Source organism: Schistocerca piceifrons, chromosome 4, assembly GCF_021461385.2.
Source record: "Schistocerca piceifrons isolate TAMUIC-IGC-003096 chromosome 4, iqSchPice1.1, whole genome shotgun sequence".
In the NCBI taxonomy this organism is placed as follows: domain Eukaryota; kingdom Metazoa; phylum Arthropoda; class Insecta; order Orthoptera; family Acrididae; genus Schistocerca; species Schistocerca piceifrons.
Genome location: NC_060141.1, coordinates 241,064,220 through 241,078,694, shown reverse-complemented (window position 1 = coordinate 241,078,694; position 14,475 = coordinate 241,064,220). Strand labels below are relative to the sequence as shown.

Genomic DNA, 14,475 nt, shown 5'->3' with positions numbered 1-14,475 from the left:
TTACAAGGTAGTGGTAGTCTACATGCAAGGCTGCAAAACACATCGTCGGCCACAGTGCAGTTATTGGTCACTTAAATCAGCTGTCGACAGAGCATCTCACATTTCTGATGTACTTCATGCCCCAATTCCAAAACCGCTCCGTGTTTCACATTAACAGCATTTGTGAAGAGCCCTGCCCTGTTTGTGTGTCACTGACAACCGAGCAGCAGGTGAAGGTCAATGTGACACCACAGTAATAGCAAGTGGCAGATTTCAACTATCAAGAAATTTTAATTGGACTACAGTCTCCTGTATGGAGTCACTTACATTTTGCAAACTATGCACTGGTGTTGCAGTATTAATTTTTCTATGTGTGTGTCTGCCTAAATGTGGCACATTTCTTCACCAACTGAACATCTGGGAAGGGAGAAGACACTGACGAGCTCTCTACCCTCATATTAGCACATGATTTGACAGCCATTGAGTCCTAAAACACAGGCAAGATAGTGAGCTTTACCCGATACTTTAAACTGCCAAGTTGTGTGTGTTGCAGTGAGTACTTGCTGGTTTCCCAGATATTGTTCCCTCCACACTGCCGCTCTCAGTCACCACTTTTCGAGCAAAGAACCTCATCCTTTCACCGTATCATCACATTTTTGATGTCCGAAAACACAAACAACGAAAAAATTTTAAGAATGAAACACGAATAAAGAAGATATCCCAATGTATTGTACAAGATGTACAGTACCAAGCAAAGGAATGCTGTAACATACCAGTAATGTTGAGGAAACGGAAGGCACCGGTTTCCCCGAATGACAAGGAATAGTCGTCGCTAGTCAGCTCGCAAACATTTTTCTAAAGAATTACAGCACAACAGTTCCACAGGGTGGGTAAACTTTACCTGCTTCAACAAATATGTGACGTAACATTTTTTTATGGCAATATGCTTGACAGAACACATCCTCAGCTAGGTAACCCGCGAAATGTTTGGTTTTTCTGAAACATCATGGGGTGGCATCCTTGACGTACTGCCACATTCTGTCCATGTTGCAAACGTGAACGTAACAATCTTTCATATCTATGAAGTTCAGACTATGGTTCACTGTATGGTACAGGAAACCTTCAGTACCATGGGTGTTGTTTGAACTGTAGCTGTCACAAACAACGTCGTCATTGGAAGGACCTTTTCTGTTATTATTCTGAACAACAATTCCTTCAACTGGCATGAGGAAGAACTTTTCAACCTTCGCTGAATTGCACTGAACACCCTATTTCCTACAATCTCACGGCCTTTGTTGTGTTTCCTTTTCTCAAATTTCGTTTTGTCAATTGACAACCAAACTGTTGCTTTCCAACCTAACTTCTGGGCTTCACTAACTCACAACTAAACTGTTGCATTCCAACCTAACCTAGACCTCTGGCTATGCTACAGATCAGGCTTGTCACCACACTCCTGGAATTGCGACCTATTCGTAGAATAAAAGTCAAACAACAAACAATATCAAAGTCACTGCTTCACTGCAACCAATTTAACCCTAAATCGCTAAACCCTCCTAAAATTAATGATTGCAACTGGTACTAATCCACAATTTTAACTGGACAACTGTTAGTATAGGGTGTAAAACAGGACATTTTGTACTTATTTTTTATGTGAAATATCAATTGAAACCTTATAATTATCTAGTGCATAAACAATAAATAATTATTTCCTCTGAATAAAATATGGAACAGTAAAACTCATGACGGCTTAGTAACAACGTCACAATGTTCTCCCCTTTAATGTTCTAGGTTTAAGTTCTGTTGTTACGCCCATGCCATAACATACCCTCAGAAATTGCAATATTGAAACCACTACATATGTGGAATAAAAGAGCCATACATTTCTCTCAAACAAGAATAGAAATGTCATTGCTTCATTTGCATCATAAGATGTCTTACATCCCACCTAACCACAATTCTGATGAAAAGAAAAAGCAGGACCAAGATCATATATGAAGTCATAGCTCTACATGTTCGTATACTATACATATTTTAATTTAAATGTACTCGCAACGTAATACATTATTGTTAACTGAATAGATCACGTCTACTCACTGTAACTGGCTAACTAGATCACGTGTCCTGTGCTCTGATTGTGTAACAAAAACACATTGTACACCACAATCTCGATTTCACAGTTTCTGAATCCAATGCGCCGCATTTGGAGGATTTCATATTTACACTTGCTTATTGTGCAAATATGCAGTTTCAATGCTGCAGCACATTAAAAATATACCCAAGAAATGTTCTTTTCTTGTTGGTTTGTTGTGCTACAGTGTCTGAAAGTGCGATGCCAACATATAAAAATTTTACCCCGTATAAGGCAACTCTGATGTAATTAGGGATTTTTAAGCTTATTTTTACACAATAGCTCATTTTAAACAATATGAAATGTGCTATTCAATTAGACATAGATGCATTTCTTTCTTTGTTCTTGTCTGGTGTCAATTTTTGAAAAGGTCTGTGTTGAAGAAGTCGACTTTCTCAGTTTTTCTTTAAGCAATACATACTTGGTTTTTTCATATTCTACATGTTTAAATAAAACTGCAGAAGAAATTTAAGCTGTTGGGAGGTAATGCTAGACAAGGATAAGAGATCTCCCAGGAAAGATCAAAATTCACTGTAGGCTATTCTTGACAGAATGAAGATTGCTACCACAAATAGGTTTAACAAAGCTCCAAGAACATTAAGAATTAAAATTTGTGCCCTATCTCCACAACAGTCTACTGAGCACTGTGGCCCACATCCTGTCTTGAGGGGGAAAAAGGTTTATGGACTTGGTTATGGACTGCTCAAACATAGTTTTCGGATAGTAATGAAAATCTCTTTATGATGTTCTAAAGCTGTTGCAAACAATCAACCTGGAAAAAAGTGATGTAACAGCTGTCTCAAGAGTAACAACGTTTCTGCACAAAATGATGCTAAATGTGGAGCTAGAGGTTCTATTAGTGGGAAGAAAATTAAGAAACTGATTCCATGATGTATCTGAATGATAAGGATATGTCAAATGACTCTAGCAGAGATTTTAATACAGATGAAACTACCTTTTTTGTCTAAAGGGGAATTAATCGTAGATTGTTCTGTTTCTCAGCCAGTCACTACAATACTTTTTGTCAATTACTTTTCTGTTCAACTTAATTATTGTAACTTTTCTCTACTTTATGCATGTCTGTTTTCTTATGTGCTTGTATAAAGAACAATTTGCTTTCTAGCAAACTGATTCTACAATTATTTAAAGCCTGAGTTTTATAAACCCCTTTTTATGCTAAAGACAATCTGTATGTCAAGTAATGGGGTCAACAGAAGCATCTGATTCCACCCATTTGCTTTGACCCATGATATAAGGGTGGTGTTGTGTGACATCATTATGGTGCGGAGTTTGAGTTGGCTGTATTTGTAGATTTGTGTTGTTGTGTTTGATGGCATCCTCTGTTCGCGTGTATGTTTGGGATGTTGTGTTTTTGGTTTCTTTTTTCATAGTTGTATGTGGTGGTTTTTCGTATCAATAGTTATAGTTGACCTATATAGGTCAAGGGAAATGACCGATTCCAATTTTCGTATTTTTGTATGTAGGTACTGGTGTTTTGGTATTGTCAGCTGTGATTAAAGGAAAAGTCTGATTCCAATTTCCATAGTTTTTGCTGTAAGCGTTGGTGTTTTGGTATCGTCAGCTGCAGTTGAATTGTATAGGTCAAGGGAAGTGTCCAATTCCTGGAGATTTTGTAATTTTTTTTTTTTTTGTTCATCATCTTGTGTGTTTTGGGATAATGGTGTTTCTTTTTTTTTTACCATTATATTTAGGTTGTCCCCTCCCTAAAACCCTCAATTGTTCCGTTAGTCTGATTTATTTTTGGAGGGAGATGTTATTGTCTTATTTATACGTACTTTCATGTTTGTTGCCATGTGCATGCAGTGATATCATAGGAGCCACTACTGAATAAGTTTTCAGCAAAGCAGTTAAAATTTAACCCCTCTGTTTCTCATGTTGTTTACATTTGTGCACTAAAGAGAGTTGCAATTGCATTTGTGTACTGAAAGTCTGTGCTGTGTTCACGAAATGGAAGACTCAGAATTTGCTTTTGTTAGTATAATAAAAGATCACCCAAAGAATAACAGCAAATTGCCCTACACTAGAAAAAGAGAAAACTGATAGATTGAAAGAGCTTAAGCTATGATATACGACAAGTTTTAGAAAAGACATTACATTATGTGCATATATTTAAAAAAGTGTATAACATGAAGTCATAATAAAGCTGTAAGACTAATTTGAAGAACACAGCCTGGAACATGAAGATAACTATAACAAAATGGCAGGAACTTGAAGGGGACAAGTGTAACCCTATGAAAAACAGAATTCTGGTGTCATCCTCTCATTTTTCTATTATAAGCTTAAGGTGTTGTGGTTATGAATTAGCAAGCTATTTATTGTTTATCCTGCAGAAATAAAACAGTTTGTGGTAAAAGTAGTCTATTTTTGGTAAACCTAGTAGGCCTACAGTGGAGCATTACGAAAAATGAACAGAAGGATAGCCCGCCACCCGATGTTTCTGTATAATCCACCTTGCTATATACACTCACTTCAAAAAACAACCATGAAACAATATTAGAGTCAGGGGCGTTTTATAGCAGGGGCATCAACATTGACAAGTGCGCCTTCCCCAAGAGTATAGTTGTGGAATCACTTGATTCCAACGCTATCCATTTCGAATCATAATAATTTTGGCAAATGCCACCAACCGTGATTGCAAATCCTCCTGATGTAATAGGTACTGAAGAGAGAATTGCTGCTTTGTCACCTGTTTTGGCCACAAACTACAAAAATTAAATATGGAGACAGGAAATAAAAAATGATTTAATGCAGAGCTACAGAGCCTGATTCTGCTGAACAAGCTAGACGTTTTGAAGTCAAAGCAGTGATTATGATGCGAGACGACGAAAAAGAAAAATGCTTTACATTCCCTTATGTAGCAAAGAACAATTTCACTTTATTCAGCATGGTATTTTGCACTGTAAGCCTTCTAAAATTAAAAACAATTCTTTAAATTATACTTTATCGCCATTCCATATCCTCTTAAGGATTCAACACAATTTCCTTTACAGTGCAACAATAACTAGTTCCAGTTTGAAATGTTACAGGTCACGCAATTTGGGCACTTATTTACTGTAGTATCTGTAAACACCTTCACAACATCGATTTTTGGTAAAAGAAAAATTGATGAGAGAGGTGGAAGGAAAAACACTAAATTCCATTTTCTTATGTGGTAAGACAACAATTCATAATTTACATCAAAATAGTATTTTCTTCATTCGAAGTGATAATTTCTCCGACCACCTTTAACCTCAGAATATTCTCAAATACTCTTAAGTATATTCCCCGTTCCAGTCATACAATCCATTATCTAACTTGACATTAGTTCTCCTCCCCCCCCCCCCCCACTCCACTAAATTTGCAATGGCCCACTAAATTATTTTAAACTTCAAAATGTGTTATTCCCCGTTTAAATTCTCAAGAATATGGATACATACTTTGTGGAAAGGTTAAAAAATGGCATCATCAAATCTAACGCCGTTTCACGGCAAAGCAATCGGGCTGGAGCACTGTAGTTTTCGTAGTCCGCTCCAATAAAATGTCAGCATAAAACTTCGAGTAAAATATAGTAGGAACTCAATTCCCCAAAAATTTCTTCCTCTATCCGTTTGACAAAGATTCTGTAAAGCTTCACAAAAACACGTAACAAGAGATGTACTACAATTATGACTTTTGAGAGAGATCTAGACAGAAATAGGCAGTATTCAAAATCGTGATTTAAAAAATAATACACGGTAATTAAAATAGTACTGGAACTCCCTCAAGGTGAACTCTAAAAAACGGACGCAAACTAAAATAAATCGCGGTACAGATTTAACAAATGCTGGATATTCACGTACAGCAAGCTCCGGGGCACACAACATTAAAGCTTAAGTAATTTAATTAAGAAGCACAGAAGTTGAGCCTTACATATGGATTCTTCTCAACTACATACCTCAAATAAAATCACAGGCCGGCTACGTACAACAAATAAATCTCCTCTCCACCATTTACAAACAATACAACTATATTCTCAAAGATGATTACATGTCAAAGTTACAAGTACAATAACTGCTCGTTATTGGCAAGAAGTGATGATTGGCGCCAACGCAATATCAAAATGCATGGATTTCAGATGCATCTGCATCTACTTCTAGGAACCAACGTGTAGTACATAACAGACAGTACTACGCATTCTGTCAGTTACTAGGGCACCTTTCCGTTCCATTCAAGCATGAAATTTATTTATCCATATAAATCTCTTTTTCAGTACAAATATTAATCCGGGTTCACACAGGCAACAAAAGTATCGCCACTGCTAATGGCAAACTGCAGTTGCTTTGTAGTTGCATGTCTGAAGTCCCAGTTTTCGGTGGCGCCATTTAAGAAGCGCAACTTTTGTCACGCCACGAAAAGTTGAACTTGGTTCTACTTTGTTGCGCCATTTTGCCTTCTCCACAATCGAATAACGTCATTCGATTGCTACCTCGCGGCTGGATTCAAACCTTTATAATGAGGATTCGTTCGCAGAAAGTGCTTTTGTTTGTGCGTTTGCTATTAATATGTCGAAAAAGGGGTCAACAGCGACAATTATGAGATTCTTGGAGGTGTATCAAGAACGAGAATGCCTTTGGGACCACAAAAGCGAATCATACAAAGACAGAAATTTGAGAGATGCTGCATTAATTGAAATAGTAAACAGTATGCGTGAATATGCACCTGGAATTGATGTAGCTACAACAAAATTAAAAATTCGAAATGCTTACGTGAATGAACATAAAAAAGTGCTGAAATCACTTAAGAGTGGTGCGTCTACAGACTGTATTTATAAACCCAGCCTTGCTTGGTTTGAAGCTGCAGACCGGTTCTTAAAACATGTAGTCGAGACAAGATAGACGAGAAACACTTTGGTAAGTAATATTTTACGTTTATTATGTTTCCAAAACATCTTATTTAGTAATATGTACAGCCGTTTAATCCGTTTCTTTGTTGTTAACTCTTCGCTCAGTTCTAATGCCACAATTTGCGCTACAACATTAACGCAGGCCCGAATCATTTCAGCTGAGGCAGGTGACGCCATTTTGCAAACTGCGCAATTACGTAGAATTTGTGGCGTCCTGTGTAAACGGTAGCTCACAGCGCCACTCCAGAATGACTTGACTTGCGATACTTCCGTTGCGTGTGTGAACCCGGCTTTATACACATGTTATTGTACTGAAAACCAATTTAGCTCTTCGTTTTACTACCATCAAAGATAATTCATTTATATTTTTACATCAAAGTGGATCCATACAGTGAATAATTACACATTTGATTAAATACTGTACGTTTACCATTTATTTATTTCTACAGTTGAAAGTATGAAGTAAAGTATTTTATGCATAAGATACGGTGAGATTAAATAGTAGCAGTTTTGCTGCAGATACGCTGTCACAAACCTTTTAAAGTTTTGTAGTTCAGGAAGAAATTTTATATGTTTTAATGATCTGTTGTGTAGTTTTCTTCCTCCATGATAAAGGCTACACCTTCTTGGCATCATGTGGTGCTGCAATGAATAACATGTATATCACTCTCTAATCTGGTACTATGATAAAGGACAATTTTCTTTTGAGCAAAAAGGTTTTTTTCTCAATAGCCTATATCTTTTTTAACATGCTTTACTCCTTCCAATATGTAAATGCAGGGAAGGGGTAAGATTTTAAGATCTGTAAATAAAAATTTGCCTGGTTTTCTGCTACTTGTTTGTTTCACTGTTCCTATAATTGCCTTTTGTTTCTTGAAAACTGTTTTGGTCCCATGTACATTTCCAGAGAAAATGGGACCATATTTCAGTACCAAACGTACACAAGCAAAGTATTCTGCGGTAACTGTTTCTCCAATAGTATTGCTGCGAAGAATTCTTCCTACATAACTTATTTTTGCTAGTTTTTAATTTAGAAATGTGGTATGTGAGTTCCATTTAAGATTTTCCTGGATGTGAATCCTAAGAAACTTGGTTTCAGTAACAGCACTAATGTTATGGTTATCCATACATACACTCCTGGAAATGGAAAAAAGAACACATTGACACCGGTGTGTCAGACCCACCATACTTGCTCCGGACACTGCGAGAGGGCTGTTCAAGCAATGATCACACGCACGGCACAGCGGACACACCAGGAACCGCGGTGTTGGCCGTCGAATGGCGCTAGCTGCGCAGCATTTGTGCAGTGTCAGCCAGTTTGCCGTGGCATACGGAGCTCCATCGCAGTCTTTAACACTGGTAGCATGCCGCGACAGCGTGGACGTGAACCGTATGTGCAGTTGACGGACTTTGAGCGAGGGCGTATAGTGGGCATGCGGGAGGCCGGGTGGACGTACCGCCGAATTGCTCAACACGTGGGGCGTGAGGTCTCCACAGTACATCGATGTTGTCGCCAGTGGTCAGCGGAAGGTGCACGTGCCCGTCGACCTGGGACCGGACCGCAGTGACGCACGGATGCACGCCAAGACCGTAGGATCCTACGCAGTGCCGTAGGGGACCGCACCGCCACTTCCCAGCAAATTAGGGACACTGTTGCTCCTGGGGTATCGGCGAGGACCATTCGCAACCGTCTCCATGAAGCTGGGCTACGGTCCCACACACCGTTAGCCCGTCTTCCACTCACGCCCCAACATCGTGCAGCCCGCCTCCAGTGGTGTCGCGACAGGCGTGAATGGAGGGACGAATGGAGACGTGTCGTCTTCAGCGATGAGAGTCGCTTCTGCCTTGGTGCCAATGATGGTCGTATGCGTGTTTGGCGCCGTGCAGGTGAGCGCCACAATCAGGACTGCATACGACCGAGGCACACAGGGCCAACACCCGGCATCATGGTGTGGGGAGCGATCTCCTACACTGGCCGTACACCACTGGTGATCGTCGAGGGGACACTGAATAGTGCACGGTACATCCAAACCGTCATCGAACCCATCGTTCTACCATTCCTAGACCGGCAAGGGAACTTGCTGTTCCAACAGGACAATGCACGTCCGCATGTATCCCGTGCCACCCAACGTGCTCTAGAAGGTGTAAGTCAACTACCCTGGCCAGCAAGATCTCCGGATCTGTCCCCCATTGAGCATGTTTGGGACTGGATGAAGCGTCGTCTCACGCGGTCTGCACGTCCAGCACGAACGCTGGTCCAACTGAGGCGCCAGGTGGAAATGGCATGGCAAGCCGTTCCACAGGACTACATCCAGCATCTCTACGATCGTCTCCATGGGAGAATAGCAGCCTGCATTGCTGCGAAAGGTGGATATACACTGTACTAGTGCCGACATTGTGCATGCTCTGTTGCCTGTGTCTATGTGCCTGTGGTTCTGTCAGTGTGATCATGTGATGTATCTGACCCCAGGAATGTGTCAATAAAGTTTCCCCTTCCTGGGACAATGAATTCACGGTGTTCTTATTTCAATTTCCAGGAGTGTATTATTGAATGTGCTTCAGTTTTAGTTTCGTTTGTGTGCAAATTCATGGGAACCATTTTTGAGGGGTTAACTACTAGCCTGATTCTGGCAAACCATTGGGATACTTATTTCATAATATGTTATGCACCCTCAGTAAAATCGTCCACTTTATTTCCTTCAGTCAATAGACACATGTCATCTGTAAACAGTACTGGTTCTGAGTGCCTAAAGCGTAATGGGAAATCATTAATGAATAAGAAAACAGAAATCGACCGATAACTGAGACCTGTAGGACGCCATGGCTTCGTCCACACGGATCTGAAAGATGTACCTGGAGTTCATTTCCTTCCACATATTTTATTTCAGTCACCTGCGAGCAACATTCCAAACACGATTTAATCCACTTGTTTGGAGCACCTTTTACACCATACCATTCAAGCACTCTCAGGAGCACAGAATGATCCGTCACATTAAAAACTTTTGTTAGATCTGAGAACAAATCTGAGATTTTTCTGTGATTGCTCACTGCATTTAAGATATGATTTAGTTAGGTTGAAAGTGGCTGTTTCAGTTGATCGGTGTGGTCTGATGCCATGCTGACACCCAGAAGTAATACTACTCTTGTCGAAGAATGTAGTTAATTGTGAATGGAACACTTTTTCAATAACATTCGAAAACCCTCACAGCAGTGGCACAGGTATATATTGCCCAAACAATACTGATCACCTTTTTATATAGGGAAATTACTTTTTCTGTTTTTAGTTGCTGTGGGAAGACACCACTTGATAAGGATGAATTGCATGTATCTAATGGAGGAGAGAGAATTTTTCTTTTTTCTTTTTTTTTTTTTTTTTGCTGCTAGAATTATACATAATTCGGATTATGATCAATACCAGGTGAATAATTACTCTTCGGGAAAATAATGGTATTTAGGAGTGCGCTTGCGCCTACTGGACTAAGAAACATGGAAATATTATATATTTCAACCAATTTAATTTCTTTCAACGTTGTAGTGGGTGTATTTCCCTGCAAGTCATTAGACATGCCAGAAACTGTGTTCTAATCGGATTTCTCGTAAGTGAGCCCTACAACATGGTTTTTTTTCTGTGTGATGCGGTACACTACAGAATCACCAGCCTTCTGCAGTCTATGTTGGTGAGCCAGTAAATATAAACCATAGGGCAGTGACCCTGCGCCACTGCAATACACTTTGGAGGTGTGGCTGTGGGGCTTGGAGTCCCGTAACACACTGCAACGCTGACAGTACTCTTATGTCTGGCACAAAAACGTAGTCCGACATGGGCAGGTAGGATTCGAATGTCGTGGACGTAGAATAGCAGGCTAGTCCTAGCAAAGGAGGCAACAGTGATGGGCGTCCCGGGCCCAGGGCTAGTCCTGTTCAGAAGCTGATTCCACTAGGATGGTCAGCAGAACGGGATGGCGATGCCAGCGACGTGGATGTGTAGACCCAACATGGCGTACCCCAATGACTGTGTCCTGTAGGGCAGCCACTTTCTCATAGAGCCGCTGTGCGTTGTTGCGTATGGTCTCCTTGAGGGGGACGATATCTGCTTCCTCATGGAGCGTCACAATCAACGTGAGTGGCGGGGCGTGCAGGCTCCACGTGAGAACCTTGTTCTGCAGGCGCTGCAACATCCGCATCCTGGTGACACTAATCATGACCATTGCAGTGGAGCCACATGTGAGGGCAGGCAGGATAACGCCCTGGTAGATATGGAGCATTGTAGGCAGGTTAAGGTCCCTACGCCCCTTGTTGGCGACATACTTTGCATGACAGTGGAACAGCAGCTTGTGGTCCATCCGGACCCCGAGATAGGTGGTAGTCGAGGACCAGGGCACCTGCACGCCTGCAATCAAAATATTGCGGCGGAGGACTGGGCGCCGTTTCGTGAAATTGACCGTCATAGTTTTGATGGCATTAAGAGCGATTTTGTTTGTCTGGCACCAGGTGATGGTGGCATCCACCTGCCGTTGGAGGCGGGCGATGACAGCGTCAGTGCTATGTCCAGTGATATAGAGTAATTGTCATCAGCATATTGTGTCAGGTGGCGCTCGGGGATGACCGGCATATCATTCACATGTAGATGTTAAAAAGAATGGGAGAATGGGAGATAGCACAGATCCCTGTGGAGTGCCAGCTGTCAATCGGCGAATACCAGAACTCATTCCCCAGTGAGCCATGAGGAAAGTCCTACCACGGAGGAAGTGATCCACAATCTTCACATAGATATCCAGTATAGGGGTCTGTGTCAGCATCTTGTGCACGAGATTGTCGAACCAGATCTTATCATAGGCGTTCTGCAAGTCCAGAAAAACGGCAGCTGTCGGCTTTGTAGGGAAGCAGCATACTCACGCCTTATAAAATTCACATCAGTCTTTCCATTGTGTGCCAGCGTAGTCCGCTGTAACTAGCTATGACGTCGTAAATACTGCGCAATACTTTAAAATGAAGTAAATAACCTGAAATGTTTCTAGCATGTCAGGAGTAATACAAAATCAATATGTGTTGGATATCAGTTCAATAACTGTAACTATTTTCGAAATTTGGATGTTTTTCTTTAAAAATCATTGGCGCAACAGAAAAGAGCTAGAAACTTAAAAATTTATATTTAGATTCCTTTTGCATAATAATTTAGTAGAAACAGTATCCTGGATCGCACAAATTAAAATTTTAGTTGAAATTCATGATTTTCTGGTTTTTGTCTTAGAAATTAAGGAAGCAAGATAGATTAAGTAGGCGAATAAATAAAGCTGGGATGTTTAAATTTAAGTAGAAGGGAGATCCGCTATAATCATAAAGATGTGAGAAGTTTCAACTGAATAACTATAAAACTATAGCGATAGCGTATCTCCAAAGAGCAAGTTCAGAGCTCGTCTACTGCGTGTAGCGTAATTAAATTAATTCTCTCGCCCAAAATATTTGACTTAGCCACGTCAGACGTTTATTATGATTACTTACTTGTGTGCTGATTGCACAATTAAATTGAAAGCTTCATCAGCCATCAGCAAAGGAAGCAATGATTTATTCGATAACTTAAAGTGGTGCATTACTAGCCCAGCGGCTAGTCGGGAGAGCAGATTTGATCAGGCGTTCCCTTAGCCGTCCGCACCGCGGGTTTATATGTAAGAACGCTGCGCGAAAAGAAAGGAAGGCCCCAGTTCTCTCCAGACACTGATTAGCGCACCACCTGTGCCGGGAGTCGCGTCGCGTCGGTATCGTTGATATAAACAGCCTCGGATGCCGTAATAAGTTACTCGGGATACACGTAACCATGAAATCGTTTTCGAGTGAAGTGTTAATTTTGGGATGACGTTAATGATCTATCTTTAGTTTGCGTATGTCGTATTTTCACGTGCCGCCGCAGGACAGACATTCTACCATTATTAGCGTGGCGTTTGATGAACATTATCATCAAATTATGGCGAGCATTCACTTAAACATTTAATTTGAACAGTTATAGTGGCATCAGCGCATTAGACTCTGAACTGCTCTGGTAGTTAGATTGTGTGGATTCTTTTTGGTCTGTGACTTTCAGAATATAGTGAACATTTTAGAGAGAATGGTTTTTGATTATGAATCCCAGACAATCTCCTAATTTCTCAGAGCTATAAGCTGTAGCTATAAATGTATTTCTCATATGAAGTGGGCACTAGGAATTCTAATTACAGGCTTCACGTTTTGCTGACCACTTTCTGGTTGCCAATATTGTAGTTAGAGAGTCAGTGTTGAGAACGGCAAACAGCATAAATACAAAACATTTATTCTATTATTCCACCCGCCGCCCCACAACTTGGCGGCGTTGAAGCCTTTTCTGAGGTGTTCAGTGTTTCAGAGGACCTGAAGTTCGGCAGTGAGGTGTGAAGTACAGCCGAGCTGTTCCGGTCGGATTGTTCCAGCCGCCAGAGGTTGGGAAAGTCGGTGGAGGACCACCGATTCAAAGACTTTCGCCATGGTGTTTAAAAGGCTGATGGGCCTGTTCTTGTTGTGGACTGTAGGGTCCTTGAACCGCTTGGGGATCGAAATGAGCTTGGCTTGCTTCCACTGAGAGGGGAGAAGGCCAGGCATGAGACAACCATTTAAGATCTTGGTGAACAAGAGTAGAGCCTTGCGCGATAGGTGGCAAAGATGTTCATGTAAAATTCCGTCCAATTCGGGGGCTGATTGGCCACATTTCCATCGTTGGATCCGCTGGACTTCTGCCATGGACGTCAAGTTAGGGGTAGACTGAGGTGGATGGATGCGAAAAGCAGCAACAGCTGTCAAGACATTGTGTTCGTTTCGTAGTTCGTCTGGCGAAAGGTATTGGACAAGGAGATGGTTTTGGGTCTCGAACACATCTGCCAACGTTTCGACAATTTGGAGGGTATCATACGACAAGCCCACTGCCGTGTGAAGAGGATGGGCAGTCGCTGGCATAGAAGATCGCAGGGCGTGAATGACAGCCCAGTCGGACTTATGGTGTAGGAGGAAAGTGGACATCATTCGGACCTCCAGTCAGCGAGCCAGTGGCAGAATTCGCGCTTCAGGCACCTTATTTGGCGTTTGTCCCGAAGATCACGGAACTGCTTCCAATGCGTGGCGGTAGCGGTTCTTTTACACTTTCAGTTCCCGTAACAAGGGAGGCAAATAGTCCAGTGGTGTTAAGGCCCGAGGATAGTGGAGGTGGATAGCTTCACTGCTTTCTGGATTTTGGCGGTAAGGTAATCTACAGCATGGACGATATTGGACAGGGTTGTCAAGTCAAGGTCATGCTTAGTGGTGCTATTAAGTACCCTGGCGAAATTGTCCCAATCCGTGTGGGTCACAGTGGAACGAACATCAAATGAAAGAGCAGCATCGGTGAAGTACAGGAGGACTGGGTCATGGTCAGAGGCCAGTGCATAGAGAACTTCCAGGAAAAACTGAGCGGCGACGTTTTTGAATATGGCACATCCAGAACGTC

At 41.5% G+C, this 14,475-nt stretch overlaps 1 protein-coding gene across 3 annotated transcripts in view; it reads right to left on the bottom strand.

The window, feature by feature from the left end:
• The window catches only part of LOC124796284 (negative elongation factor D), a 192,341-nt gene extending 186,141 nt beyond the window's left edge, over window positions 1-6,200 (bottom strand). Inside the window, exon 1 of one of the 3 annotated variants that reach the window (XM_047260402.1) lies at window positions 6,017-6,200. The gene's annotated coding sequence lies outside the window, so the exon portion shown is untranslated. Of the gene's footprint in view, window positions 1-5,544; window positions 5,565-6,016 lie in introns of those variants that run through there. The other 2 variants (XM_047260401.1, XM_047260403.1) reach the window with 2 other exon arrangements.
• Between the last annotated feature and the right edge of the window lie 8,275 nt (window positions 6,201-14,475).